Genomic DNA, 12,667 nt, shown 5'->3' on the forward strand with positions numbered 1-12,667 from the left:
ATAGATCTTAAGTTCCTTGAAATAAAGACACTCAAGTGTCTTAGGTTTTTATGGATGTCCCAAAGTGACCAATATAGCAAGGGGCATATAGGAGAAACTCAATATAATAAATGGTGGCTCAAATTATAATGCTTATACCTAGAGAAGTTGAGATAAATTTGCCCACCCAGCACATTTTTTGACTATATATTCCTGATCTCCCTCCTCTTTGTTATATGTATTCAGTTTATCTCCAGAGAACTAAAAATATTTAAAGTACTCTGGGGAAGAAACCCTTAGGTGTTTCTTATGTTTTTTGTTTAGCTGTGTTTGGTGTATCAATTGTCATCCTGTAAAGTAACTGATAAAGTTTTTATTGATAAAGGCAGTCCAGTAACAAGCAGTTCTTAGGCAAGGAGTATGTCTGTACAGTGTAATCGGGTGGATAATGTTGAAAGATAAAATTCATTAGCTTCTCTTCATAGGGGATGATTCCAAAGAGCCATCTGATGATTTGTGTTGTGTTTGGGAAAAGGCCCAATCCTCAACTTTTGGAGCCAGTGAAAATTTTGTTCTTCATGCTCCTTTTTTTTTTTGAGAGAGGAAAGATTTCATGCCTCTGGGTGAGATGGAAGAGGGGTGGCTAACGCAAATTCTCAATCTGTGGATTTCAGGATCATAGCTTCGGCCAACTAACCTAAAACTAGTGTAGATGAAGAGTTTTGATAGCAGCGGGTTGGTGTCATAGTGATAGGATGGTTGCTAAGGATGTCATTATCACTCTGATTGCAGGAATCCAGTGAGTTAATTGGCATGACCTCATTTAAGTCCTCAGGGCCTACCTGTTCACAAATTACAAAGGAGACAAAAAGTGGATCTTTTTATAGTGTCAGGAGGCAGCACCTGTTAACATTTAACATAGCATTTGAAACAAGCTATAACACACATTATTTATCTACCTGTTACCGTTTTTTTTCACAAGGTGTCCTCTTTCCTTCTCTTTACTACATAGAATTAAAAACATGCCTTTCTTACTTTTTTTTCTTTTTTTTTTTTCATTGCTCTATTTTTCCCATTTCCTCTAGAGAAAGGGGGAATTTTTTTTTTGGTCTGAAAATCAGCCATTAAACTGAAGAGGGCTCAAGGAAATGAACTGAAATGTCTTGTAGGAAAAAAAATAGCACTGTGAAGATGAAAAAGAGCCCAGGATAATGGAGATTGATCGCTCGGTCTATCTATGGCCTCAAATAAAACTGATTGAATTTAACATGTTAGGTTACAGTTAAAAAGCTTAGTTGTTTCAGTCAGGGTAATATAGTTTCAGATTTTCATAGGGAACCATTTATTTATTTTTGCATTTGTGAGTCATTTAGTCATTCCCCTGTGAGTGAGAATACATTTATTTTCCAACTCCCTGCTGTTAGGCGTTCTATTAATACCACACTAGTTGAAATAAATGGAGCAGTAGAAACTGTTTGGTGGTGAATTTGTTTTTCAGATTTTTTTTTTTTGATACTGCTATTTTGGTAAGTTGGCTTCCCAACCTCTCCAGTGGTTTAAATAGTCCCAACTTTTCACCCTTTCCCTCTCTAGCCTCACATTTGATTGTTGCTTTTGCTTCAATATGGACAACTTCAAGGCCACCTGAAGCCTTATAACCCAAGAAATGGTGTGTGGTAAACTAATTCTAATCAAATGACAAGATTTGATTAGTTTTTTTAAAGACAAGTTTATCTCCAAGCATTTGCAATGTACCTCAAAGGGAAATCCAGCTTAATAAAGAGGGGAATTGGTTCTACATATAAGGAAGTGGCCAGGGTCATGTTTTCCTGGATTCTAAAGGGGATTTTCAAATGTACTTTATTGTGTAAGCACAATACGGGTTTGCTCATGCGCCTTTTCAGTCAAGCTGAGCAAAGACAATATCCTTGTTTTTCTGGGCAACTAATTACTGTCAGTAATTGTTGTTTGTAATGAACACAATGTGGGATAAAGGCAGGGTTTTGGGTGGCTGCGGGGAGCGCCCAACCGGTTTTGAACCAAGTCCAGCCCTCGGAGGCTGATTGGACAGAGCCGCAGAAGGGCTCCTTGGGGGACCTGTTCAGAAAAGCCCCAAAGGGGCTTTGGAGGAAAGCACGTGGATCTACACACTTTCCAGCACTGGCAAACGTCAGGCAAATAATCGAATCGCTCTTCCTCAGTTTTCATTTCTTCACCTGCACTGACGAGGATGGGGGAAGGGAGATGGATGGAGAGGGGGTCGGTTGTAGGTGGTCCAGCCCTGGCCTAGAGAGGGGGAGGGACTGGACAAGGACATTCCATTCCGTTTGCTACTCTCACAGAAGCCTCGGGAAAGAACAAAGAAAGAATGACAAGGATACAGACATGCTGGGCACGCACGTTCCCAAATACACACACGCAGCACTTGCAAGAGGGAGTCAATAGAAGCAAGGATAATTTATGCCTAGGCTTGAAACACTGCAAGAAAACCAACACAGAAGTGTAGCATGGGGATGGAGAAAGGGATGACGAGTGTCCTTTTCGTTTCTAAGTGATGGGTGATGTTCTAGGATCTTACATTATACTACCTATGCCTGAGATCGGTATACAAGGGCATCACCTGAAACTGGCAAATGAGGAAACTGAGGCTCAGAAAAAAATTTAAAAAAAAGAAGTGAATCCTCCAGGGACACAGATCAACTACTGAAGCTCAGCTATTCAGGGAAGTAAGGCCTACAGCTCAGGTCTGTGTGGTGAGCTGGTGGTCATGACACCACAGGACCCTGCGTAAGTGGCAGCAGCTAAAACAGCGCATTGGAGGAAGGAAGACAGATCAGGAGCGCAGGTGCCCCCCAACCCCCACCCCCACCCCTTCCGTCTAATTCACAAAGAGATTCACATCTTGGCAAGGCTCTGGACTGTCTCTGATTCCTTTCACTTGTTTTATGAAACCAATAAAGTCAGTGAAACATTTTACTGGCAGTTCCGGGTGTGTTCTAATTGGCCTGTAGTTGGAATTCCCGTTATTGCCAGGGAAAAAGAAGCAGCCACTCCGATTTCCTGAAGATTACTTAGGGATAGATTGATGAGGAGGGAACAGGAATGGGGTAGAGACTCACCTTCCTAAAGCCATTTTCTTCTTTCATTTGAGGGAAAGCTTTTGCCCCAGTTTCCTGCCTACCTTCCTAAAAATTTGCACCCAGGTCCCTCCTCCACTCTCATTTTCATCACTGTACTCAAATTCTCTAAAGATCACCTTTCAGGGCCTACCTCATCCAGAGGTGACTCATCACCTGAGACAGGCCTCAGCTACATTCCATCTCTGTCCATGGTCCAGGCTGGCTGCTGGCTGGGAGAACTGGAACTCCAGTGTTTTCCCCATCCCGGCTTCCCTCAAGGTTAGTTAATGAAACTGAAAAGCAACTTGCTGCCTGTGCTGCCCAGGGCCACGGTGACTTTGCATTATGCTGGGGACAATGAGGGTAGTGTTTGCTGGCTATGGCGCTCACAAGCAAATGTCACCGAATACATTTGGAAGGAGCAGACCTCGTTGGACACTGTCATGCTGTAGGAACCAAAATCAATTGGAAAAGGAAGACATAATGTAGAAGAGATTTATTTCTTAAGCTTAGTGTCTGCACTTGGACCTCAGTTCAAATCTCATCTAAAGTAGGTTTTCAATTGTAATCAAGTTATTTCACCTCTTTCGTGCCTCAGTTTCCTTATCTGTAAAAAAACAAAGCAAACGTAGACTTATAATAGTACCTAATTTACAAGTTTATTATGAGGATTCAATTATATTATTTGTGTGAAGCAATTAGCACAGAGCTTGAAACATAATGAGCACTTGTCAAAGTCAGCTTAACAAGCCTCACTCCCTACATGTTCCCTGGATCTCAATTTGTAGAACTTAACTAATTAATACTTTATAGGTAGAGTCATTCTGAGGAAATGAGGATCAGAAAGATTGATCTTTCGACTTTTGTTGTTGATGTTTTTTTGTTTCTTCTAAATGCCACCAATTGAAGCCGTTAGAAAGAATGACTATTGCAAAATGAAACTTTTATAAAGTCTTACAAATGTTGACCTTCCTATTCTGTTTAATCTTATGATTTGGTACAATCCAATGTAATACCTTGGGAATGATGGGGTTGTCATTACTAAATAGACATTGTCAAGTGCCCATGTAGCCCCCACATATTTTTAATGTTTTAGAAGCTTTGTGGTCAAAGCGAATATACTCCATTTTGGTGGGGTGTGGAAACACCCAGTCTCAATTTAGACATGACTCCATTTACCGCAGGAAGTTAGAGCAAGCAGGAGGCATCCAGCCTGCTTGTGGGTGTCTGGGCAGATTTTTCAGGGGGCAGTCCAGCTGCTGAGCTATGAAGCAAGTCTGTTCTGGCTGGCAGGTGGCAAATAACAGCCCAACCATTTGCCATCACTGGAGGGGTTAACAGCGTATCACCAGATGACACCATGAGAGGGAGGAGCCCAGGATTAGAGAATTCAAAGCATGTCAACTTCCTGGCAGGTGGGTAACATCAGAGATGTCTTTGGGGAGACAGCAGGGCCACAGGCATTGGGTTCGTTCCCAGGACAATGGGTTGAGATTGTAGAAAGAGTCTAGTCTAGGTCCTAGTTCTAGAAAAACTAAATACTAGGCAAGCTATCAAGACCAGGGCTTCAGGCCTAGGGTTAGGAACTAGCTGCCAATACTGGAGAGCAGGCAGGGATCAGATCTTAATGACAACAGTAGGAGCAATAATAGCACACACTTATATAGTACTGACCACATAGCTGACACCAATCTATATGCTTTAGCTGTGTCAACTAATCCTTACAATAAGCCCAACGGGTAGGTACTATTATCATTGTACCCATTTTTTAGAGGAGGAAACTGAGGCTTAGAGAGTAACTTGCGCAAGGATACACAGCAAGTAGCAGAATTGGGATTAAACCCAAGCAATCCAGATCCAGGGTCCATATTCAACCAGTGCAGCCAACGGCCCCTCAAAGCAGGTGCTTCTTTAAGGTTATAGGGCCAAGACCTTGGCAAAGGCTGAGTCTGTGGGTAAGCCTGGAGAGTCTCCAGCTATGGGGTGGGTGGAACCCAGAGTGTAGGAGTTAGGTTTGGCCTGACAGTATGTCTCAGTGTCCTTTGGAGAAAAGCATCCCAGCTCTTCCCAACCAAGGGCAGTTTATGTTCTAGTCAGGAGTTCCTCTGCTCCAGTTCAGACCTAGGAATTTTGGCTCAGTCCTCAGGCCTTTCTCACCCAGAGATCCCCGAGGAAACCAGATAATCTCTGGCACTGATCTGTAGAATTTAAGGCTGCTCTATTAGATTCAGAGGCCCATATCTGCCATGTGGTCAGACCATAGTGGAGTTTTAAGAGAGAAAGTGAGCAGTATTTGTCTGCTTTCCAGTGTATAAATCCTTTTCTTTGAAGAAGAGAACTTGAATTTATTGAGGACCCTCTATGGGCTTTACATAAATAATTGCTTTGAATATTTGCATGAGTTAATTTTCCAGGCTAGTATAAAAGTGCCATAAACTGGGTGTCTCAGAACAATAGAAATGTGTTGTCTCACAGAGCTGGAAGCTGGAGGTTTGAAATCAAGATGAAGGCAGGGTTGTGCGCCCTCTGACTCCTGTAGAAGGATGCTTCCTTGCTTCTTTCTAGCGTCTGGTGATTTGTCAGCAATCTTTGACCTCCCTTGGCTTGTAGATCCATTACTCCAATCCTCCATCTTCACATGGTGTTCTCTGTGATCATCTGTCCGTGTCCAAAAATCCCCTTTTTATAGGGACAACAGTCATATGGGATTAGAGCCAATCCTAATGATCTCATTTTAACTTGACTATATCTACAAAGACTCTCTTTCCAAACAAAGTTATATCCTGAGGTTCTAAAGGTTACAAGTTTGGGATGGGGGGGGGGGNGGGGGGGGGGCGGGGAAGCACATATAACAGCCCTATTCGATTGGAACCTGCTTCTCTTTCCAGACAAGGAAAATGAAGCTCAAGGTCACTCAGCTAGTAAGTGGTGGAGAACAAGGATCAAGTGAAGTCTAATTCCAAGGTCTACACTCTTCCTATCCACATCACGCTGCCTTCTCAGGAGAGTAAGCAGTTTGCTGGGCTCCTTACGTGACACAGGTACCCTTTAAGAACCAATGTGTCTGTTTATGACATGTCTCTATCTTGCTAGTGACCTGGAAGGTCTGGTACCTATTCAATGCTGGTTCTTTAAACAAGCCTCTTGTCCCTTCTGCTGAATAAACATGATGTGCACCCCACGTTATCCAAGGGAATCATAAAGAACATGTGTTGGGTACCTCTAATGGTAGATGCTACATCTCAAGAGGTCTGCACAGTCCGGGGGAGTTTCTCTGACTGTTTAAACAGCAGATGTCTTATGATATGTTTTATCCTGGAAAGGTTTACTTGCTGTACAAAGAGTCAGAAACTTGGAGAGAGAATCCTATCTTGGCACCTGATGCCTCCAAATGAAATCTGTGGCTTGGGGTGACTCACTTACCCTCCCAGACGCACCACCTGGGACCTGGAGGTAATGATGGCCAGCTCCTTGGGGCATCATTTGGGCAGCTTCAGAAATAGCTGAAGACTTTGGCAAATGGAAATGCTGTGCTGATAGCAAAAAAAACAAAAAACAATGTTAACTGAAAATAATTGGTATTTATAGAATGCCATTCTTAGGGATCCCACATTTCTCATGGCTGCTCTCCATTCCCAGGCCTCAGGAATTAGAAGAATTGGCCTGGAATGTTGTTAAAATTTAACTCCTCCCCGATCTTCCTTACCGTTCTGTTTTCAGTTAGAATCACAATTTGAATTCTCGCTGGAAACTGAACACTGGGTCAAGGGGAAGATTTGGGATTATTAACTCCCATCCATCTTCTGAGAGTCAATGTGTTTCTGCATCAAATTCTTCTTTCGATTTTCTTCTTTGATAAAATGTCTTCAGCATCCAGTCTCCTCTCCTTTGGGCTTTCTGTCTCATTCAAGGTTATTTAATTATATTGTTTTCACTATCCCTTACTGTCTGGCTTTTGGGTACCCGTGTAATTATCAGATTAGCTCTTATGCAAAATCCTTGCTTTTGGTTTTTCTTCCAATATGCTAAATATACGTCTTGTGGCAAAGAGCTGGCACTAGTATATTAAGTAGCTCAGAATAGAGTGGAGCCAGATGCAAAGGGGTCTCATCTCACTTTTTATTATTAGAACTCCAGAGCTAGGGAGACTCTTGCTCATGTTGAAGATCTGCTTGGAAAAAAAAAACACATCAAAACACTATTTTGCAGCACAGGTCTCATTTATTAATAAACAGCACAGATTCCAAATAAAGAGGGCAATGCCATCCCATTACAATAATTGTTCCCCATAATGAATAGGAAGATGACTAATTAAAGTTATTTGAGGTGCCACCTTTGACGTTCCATCTGACCTTTCTACTTGCTTAGGGTTCATGCCCTTCTCAGGGTCTCTATTTGTTTTAAAAGAAGACCAAGATTTGGAGCTGCCGGACTTGCATAGGAATGTTCTTAGCCTGAACATTTCCTGGCAATCAGCTATATCTGGTCAGAAACATGGAGCTGTTGGATCGAGTATTTAGTCCTCAAATGATGGTCACGTTTGTGCGAACAAAGAGAAAACAATTTCACTCTCACAAATGCCACTGTTCACTCACTCATCTGCAGGAAACTTGTTTCAAAACCTGTAGAATCACTTGCTAGATCCCACTGCTGTATATAAAAGCATATAAATAAGCCAAGAGAATCTACACGGGAAACTGTTTTCTTCAATTCTAGTTTGCTTTCTGCTGCTGGACTTCTTCAAGAACTTGAAAACATACCTTCTGACCAGACCACTTTTTAAAGTAGAGAGAATTGTTAGAGGGACTCCAATTGCTGTTTATTTATTATCTTAAATATACAGGGTTGAGACAATTAGTGAAGCACTCTCAACCTTGTAAGGCCCCTGTTTTATTTTATTATTTTATTTCATCTTATTTTCTTTTGTTTCTGCCTTGGTCCCCATCCCCTACCCTCCCCCTCCCTGGTCCTCCTGTCATCGCCTTATCAAGAGTGGTTTACATAGGTTCTCCTAATCCACATTTCATATGTTTATTTAGAAAATTGTATGTCTCATTTACATATGCTTTTTAAAGTTATGTAGATAGTAATGTGGTATAAATCTCAATCTCTTTCTTATTTTTTATTGAACAAAGTGCTTTTGACACCTATACATTTTTCTCATTGCTTCTTAGTCCTGCAGGCTATTCCAGTACATGCATATACCATTTCTAACTCTTGCATGTTGCACATTTTACTTATTCATTTCCCGGTGGATAGCTAGTAGATACCTAGATTCCCTAGTGGATACCAAGATTGCTTCCAACTTTTGGCACCACAAGTTATGCTACAATAATCCTCTATCACCATGTTTCCTTGTGGATCTCTGAGCAACAGATTTTCTAGAGTTTATACCCAGGAGGAATAGAATTTCTGAGTTGTGAGGGTATGCACCTATTTTATTTCCCTTTCAAATTGCTATACAGAAAGAATGTTTGCACCAATTTATAATTTCACTACCAGTGACGGTAAAACTTCCCCACATCCTTGCCAGCACTTTCTAATTTTTGCCCATCTGGTGAGTATAAAAATGGTATCTCATTTAAAAAACTTTGCATTTCTCTGATTACTAATGATTATGTATATCTTTTATATACTTAGTAGCTGTTTCCATTTCCCCATCTGTCAATTGCCTGTTCATGTCCATTGCCCATTTTTTCTTCTTTTGGATTTCCTCTCTTTTTCTTGCTCATTTACAAAGTTCTTTATATATCTTATACATCAATCCCACATCACTTTTGCAAATACCTTTTCCCCAATATTTTGCTGATTTGTCTATTGAAAAATGAAAGTCTTTAAATTTTATGCGGTCAAATCCACCCTTTTTTCTCCCATTGCATTAGCCATTCCTATATAAAATCCTTGCTTGATTTTTCTTTCTTCAGCTATGCTCATTCACTCTGCTAGTCAACCTACCCATTGAGTTCTTGATATTCTGAACTCTAACAGTTCTCCAATTGGACATTTTGTTTCACATTCCCAGTGGTCTACTGGCTCCATTACTGCCCGAGACTATGCCACCTCTGACTGACATGCGCCTGCTTTCCGGCAGCAGTGTGTGAACAGGGATTGGCCAAGACAACAAACATGGAGCAGAGGAAGCTGTTCCCCCATCATTCCCTTTCCTTGATCTCTGACCCATTTTCCAACGCTGTCTTTGCCGCTTTTGGTCTTCCCAAGGGCTACTTGCAGTTAGTGGTAAATTACCAAGTTTCTGTGTTCCGTTAGCTTCTTATACTCACATGTTGTGTCTCCAAGTTTGAGTTGCAGCGGGGAAGCCAATAAGCTGTGCTAACTCGCTATCTTGTCCAGTGTTAAACCCAGAGAACCATTTTGTTTTTCTTGTTTGTTCTAGGACTTTCATTATGTAATCTCATTAAGCTCTGTTTTCTTCTTCTATATGTAAATTGAGTGTGGTAATGTTCTCAACTTTATAGGAATCTTGGGAAAATTAAAATCATAAGATTGAGAATTATAAAATACTTTTGCTGCGCCTGGAAATGGTTCTGATTTTAAAAATTCCCAAGAATTTGTTTTCTTGATGCTAAAACATTAGAAAAAGAGGCTCTATCCTGGTGCTAGGTTTCATTTTCACGTCAGGAGCCTACGGGGTGTTCCATGGGAGGCATAGAAGTTAGAGCCTAGGCTTTGAGGACAGATGGACCTGAGTTTAATTCATGGATCTGCCAGTTATTACTCTATCTTAGTTGTCTTTGTATCTCCAGGGCCTAGCACGGTGCCTGGTAAATCTTCAATAACTATTTATGAAACATAGTTATTCAGTATCTCTAAGCCTCAGTTTTCTTCTCTTAAAAAATAGGGAGAATAAATTGCTAACATAAAGCTTGGCAAAGAGTATGTGTGCAATAAATATTAGCTCCCTTTTCTACTTCCTTTCCTTTGGCCTCAGCCACTATGTTACCAAAGTAGCTTGTTATCTGAGCACCCAAGGAAGCCTGTGCTAACTTGCTGTTATTACCTCATAATGTCACCTATATTACCTATTCTTAGAGCAGAGCAGGGCGGATGATTTCCTCCAGCTGTTATTCATATAATAATTTCCTAAAAGTAAATTATGAATGAGCCCAAATTACAAAATGGATCCTAGAGTCTGAATCAGGTTAGAAGACACATTAAAGATAATGAAATACTTAATTTGGAACAGGTTTTGAAATTTGCAAAGCTAGAGAATTGGCATGGTCTGATACAGAATTCAAAATTCATCTCATTCATAATTTCCCAATGTTGCCTCTTGAAGGGACACTGATGAAAAATATCAGATGAAAATCTAACTTGGTCTTATTTTTTTATTAAGTGATGTATTCTATTTGCTTTTTATATCAGAATTGGTTTGGTTACTGAGACTACCATCTAGGTATAAGATGCAAAAAGGCAAATACTAGAGAAGTTTAAGTCTTGACTACTTCTTCAAGAGATTTTGTGACTAATTATGAGATTCCACTGTAATTTTTTTCTCCCCCAGATGTTTCTAAAACGAAATACGGGAGAAATGAGAGCAAAGCAGAAGTTTTAAAACAAGTCATCCACATCCTTGGCTCAGTCAGACCTTGGTCTTAAATTAACATCATTGCTTCCAGTTCATCTTAGTGTCTTAAGATCGTCTACTAAAGTATGTGGTTGCAAGCAAAAGCAATGGATTCTGGCTAACCTATTTTTTTTATTAATTTTTTTTTCCTAACTTAACAAAATAGGAATTTATAAAGGGCTGGGGAACCATTGAGGAAGGCTCATAGAGTGAAGGGAATACTGAGGAACTGGACTAAGGAGGGGGAAAAAGGAACCAGATTGCTGTAGAGTTCTCAGTTTCAAGATATACTCAACCACCTCACCAGCCACCACTGCCAAGATGGGTACATGCCACCCTCAAGGTATTTAGGAGGGAGGCTCGGACTGACCTGGCTTTGGTGACCTGGCTTTTCTGTCACTTATTTAAGGGAAGCTGAAGAGTCTTTATTTACAGTCTCACCCAGATTATACACCTTGAGGTAAATATACTTTCCCCAAAGGGAATTGGGGTGGATTCTAGATAACCAAGAAAAAAAAGAACTGTTATCCACTATATGTGTATCTCATTCCAAAATGCAATTTAAAAGAATCTTTTAAAACCAGAAAGCTTCTCCATGAGTCCATTTGTGAATTTGAAATTCAAATGTCAACCAGTTATGACTTAAATTTAGTGTTTTTTTATTTGAGTTATTGGGACTAATTTGAGAAAATACCATAATCTTTATAGATTGGATTGAAGATGGGAGTAATTTCTGTGAAGAATAATTTCCAGTGGAGAAAAAAGAATTGTACTTGTAGTGGTGAACAAGTTGACCTTCTGGGCTTGCCTACTAATCTACTATACAATCAACCCTGAGTAATTCAATTTACTCAGCCTTGCAAATCATGGATAGATAGGTGATAGATAGAGAGATAGATAGCCAGCAAAAATTCCTCTGGGCCTGCAAAATGTGCTTGGCTGTCATCCGTATTGCCAATACTCTTCTTGACCCCTATGTCTTCTCTCATGGACACACAAACTCCAATATACTCAAGCATACTTAAACATCTCGCCTTCATGGCTTCCAGGGATCCAACCCTTCTACCAACACACACACAAAGCAAATGGAGATGGGTGGGGGCAGCATGTGGAGGGAGGGGAGTGATTGTTTTCTCATGAGGCTTAACATAATTTCTTTTCCACCCAGAGCATATGGCAGGAGGTGATTTTTTGCAAATAAATTAAACTCTGTGCTCCTCAGGGTCAATAATACACTCCCATTTTACTGGGGACTCTGAAGTATTGACTGTCTTGTGTCCTCATTCCCTAGAAGCTACGTTGAAGAATTTAATGTTTTTGAAGTAGTTAAAGAAAAACAAAACAAAACTTGTTCATATCTTTTTAACAATTAGTATTTTGCTAATATTTTTTATTCATCCTTGACCATTCTGCAAAATGAGATAATGACTAAGACCAGTAATCCAATTTTCTAACGAGGCACAGAGGAGGTACGTCTGTGACTTTGAGAACAACGGGTTTCAGAATTCATAGAACCTTCTAGCACAAGCTGGCCTAGCATAGGATATATGAAGTGTCCTCCAGTCCACCATTTATGTTTCCCTGGTAGCTAATTTCTAAGACTTTCAGGAGAATCTGTCTTCAAACTGATCTCATGCCTATCTTTTAAGGTCCTTTTTTTTTTAAAAAAAGATTTTATTGGGGAGTCAGGGGAAGGGAAACAGACAAATTGCTGTCCTTTTGTTCTTCAGTCTAGTTGTGGAGGATGTTGCTTCACTGGCCCATGTTGGTATTATCATTGTGCTCTTCCCAGGTGAGGCAGATCGGTCGCCGGCCTCTGGACGGCCGCTCATGGCAGCTCTTGGCAGCTCACACCAGCTGCCGGCCACTCATGCTGGCTGCTGGCCACTCACGGTAGCTTATGGCAGCCAACTGCAGCAGGGGCTGCAGCCTACGCCATCGCTGGCAACTCACCGCAGCCCAGCTCCAGGTTGAGCTGCTGTTG

General features: G+C 40.8%; 1 long non-coding RNA gene across 1 annotated transcript; it reads right to left on the minus strand.

Moving 5' to 3' along the window:
* Positions 1–3,873: 3,873 nt before the first annotated feature.
* LOC109388300 (uncharacterized) lies at positions 3,874–12,666 on the minus strand. Its single transcript, XR_002125179.1, has 3 exons — positions 12,637–12,666; positions 6,522–6,631; positions 3,874–5,777 (listed from the first exon to the last, which is right to left on the minus strand). It is a non-coding gene; the product is annotated as an uncharacterized LOC109388300 (long non-coding RNA).
* Between the last annotated feature and the right edge of the window lies 1 nt (position 12,667).

This window comes from Hipposideros armiger, unplaced genomic scaffold, assembly GCF_001890085.2.
Source record: "Hipposideros armiger isolate ML-2016 unplaced genomic scaffold, ASM189008v1 scaffold_190, whole genome shotgun sequence".
Lineage (NCBI taxonomy): Eukaryota > Metazoa > Chordata > Mammalia > Chiroptera > Hipposideridae > Hipposideros > Hipposideros armiger.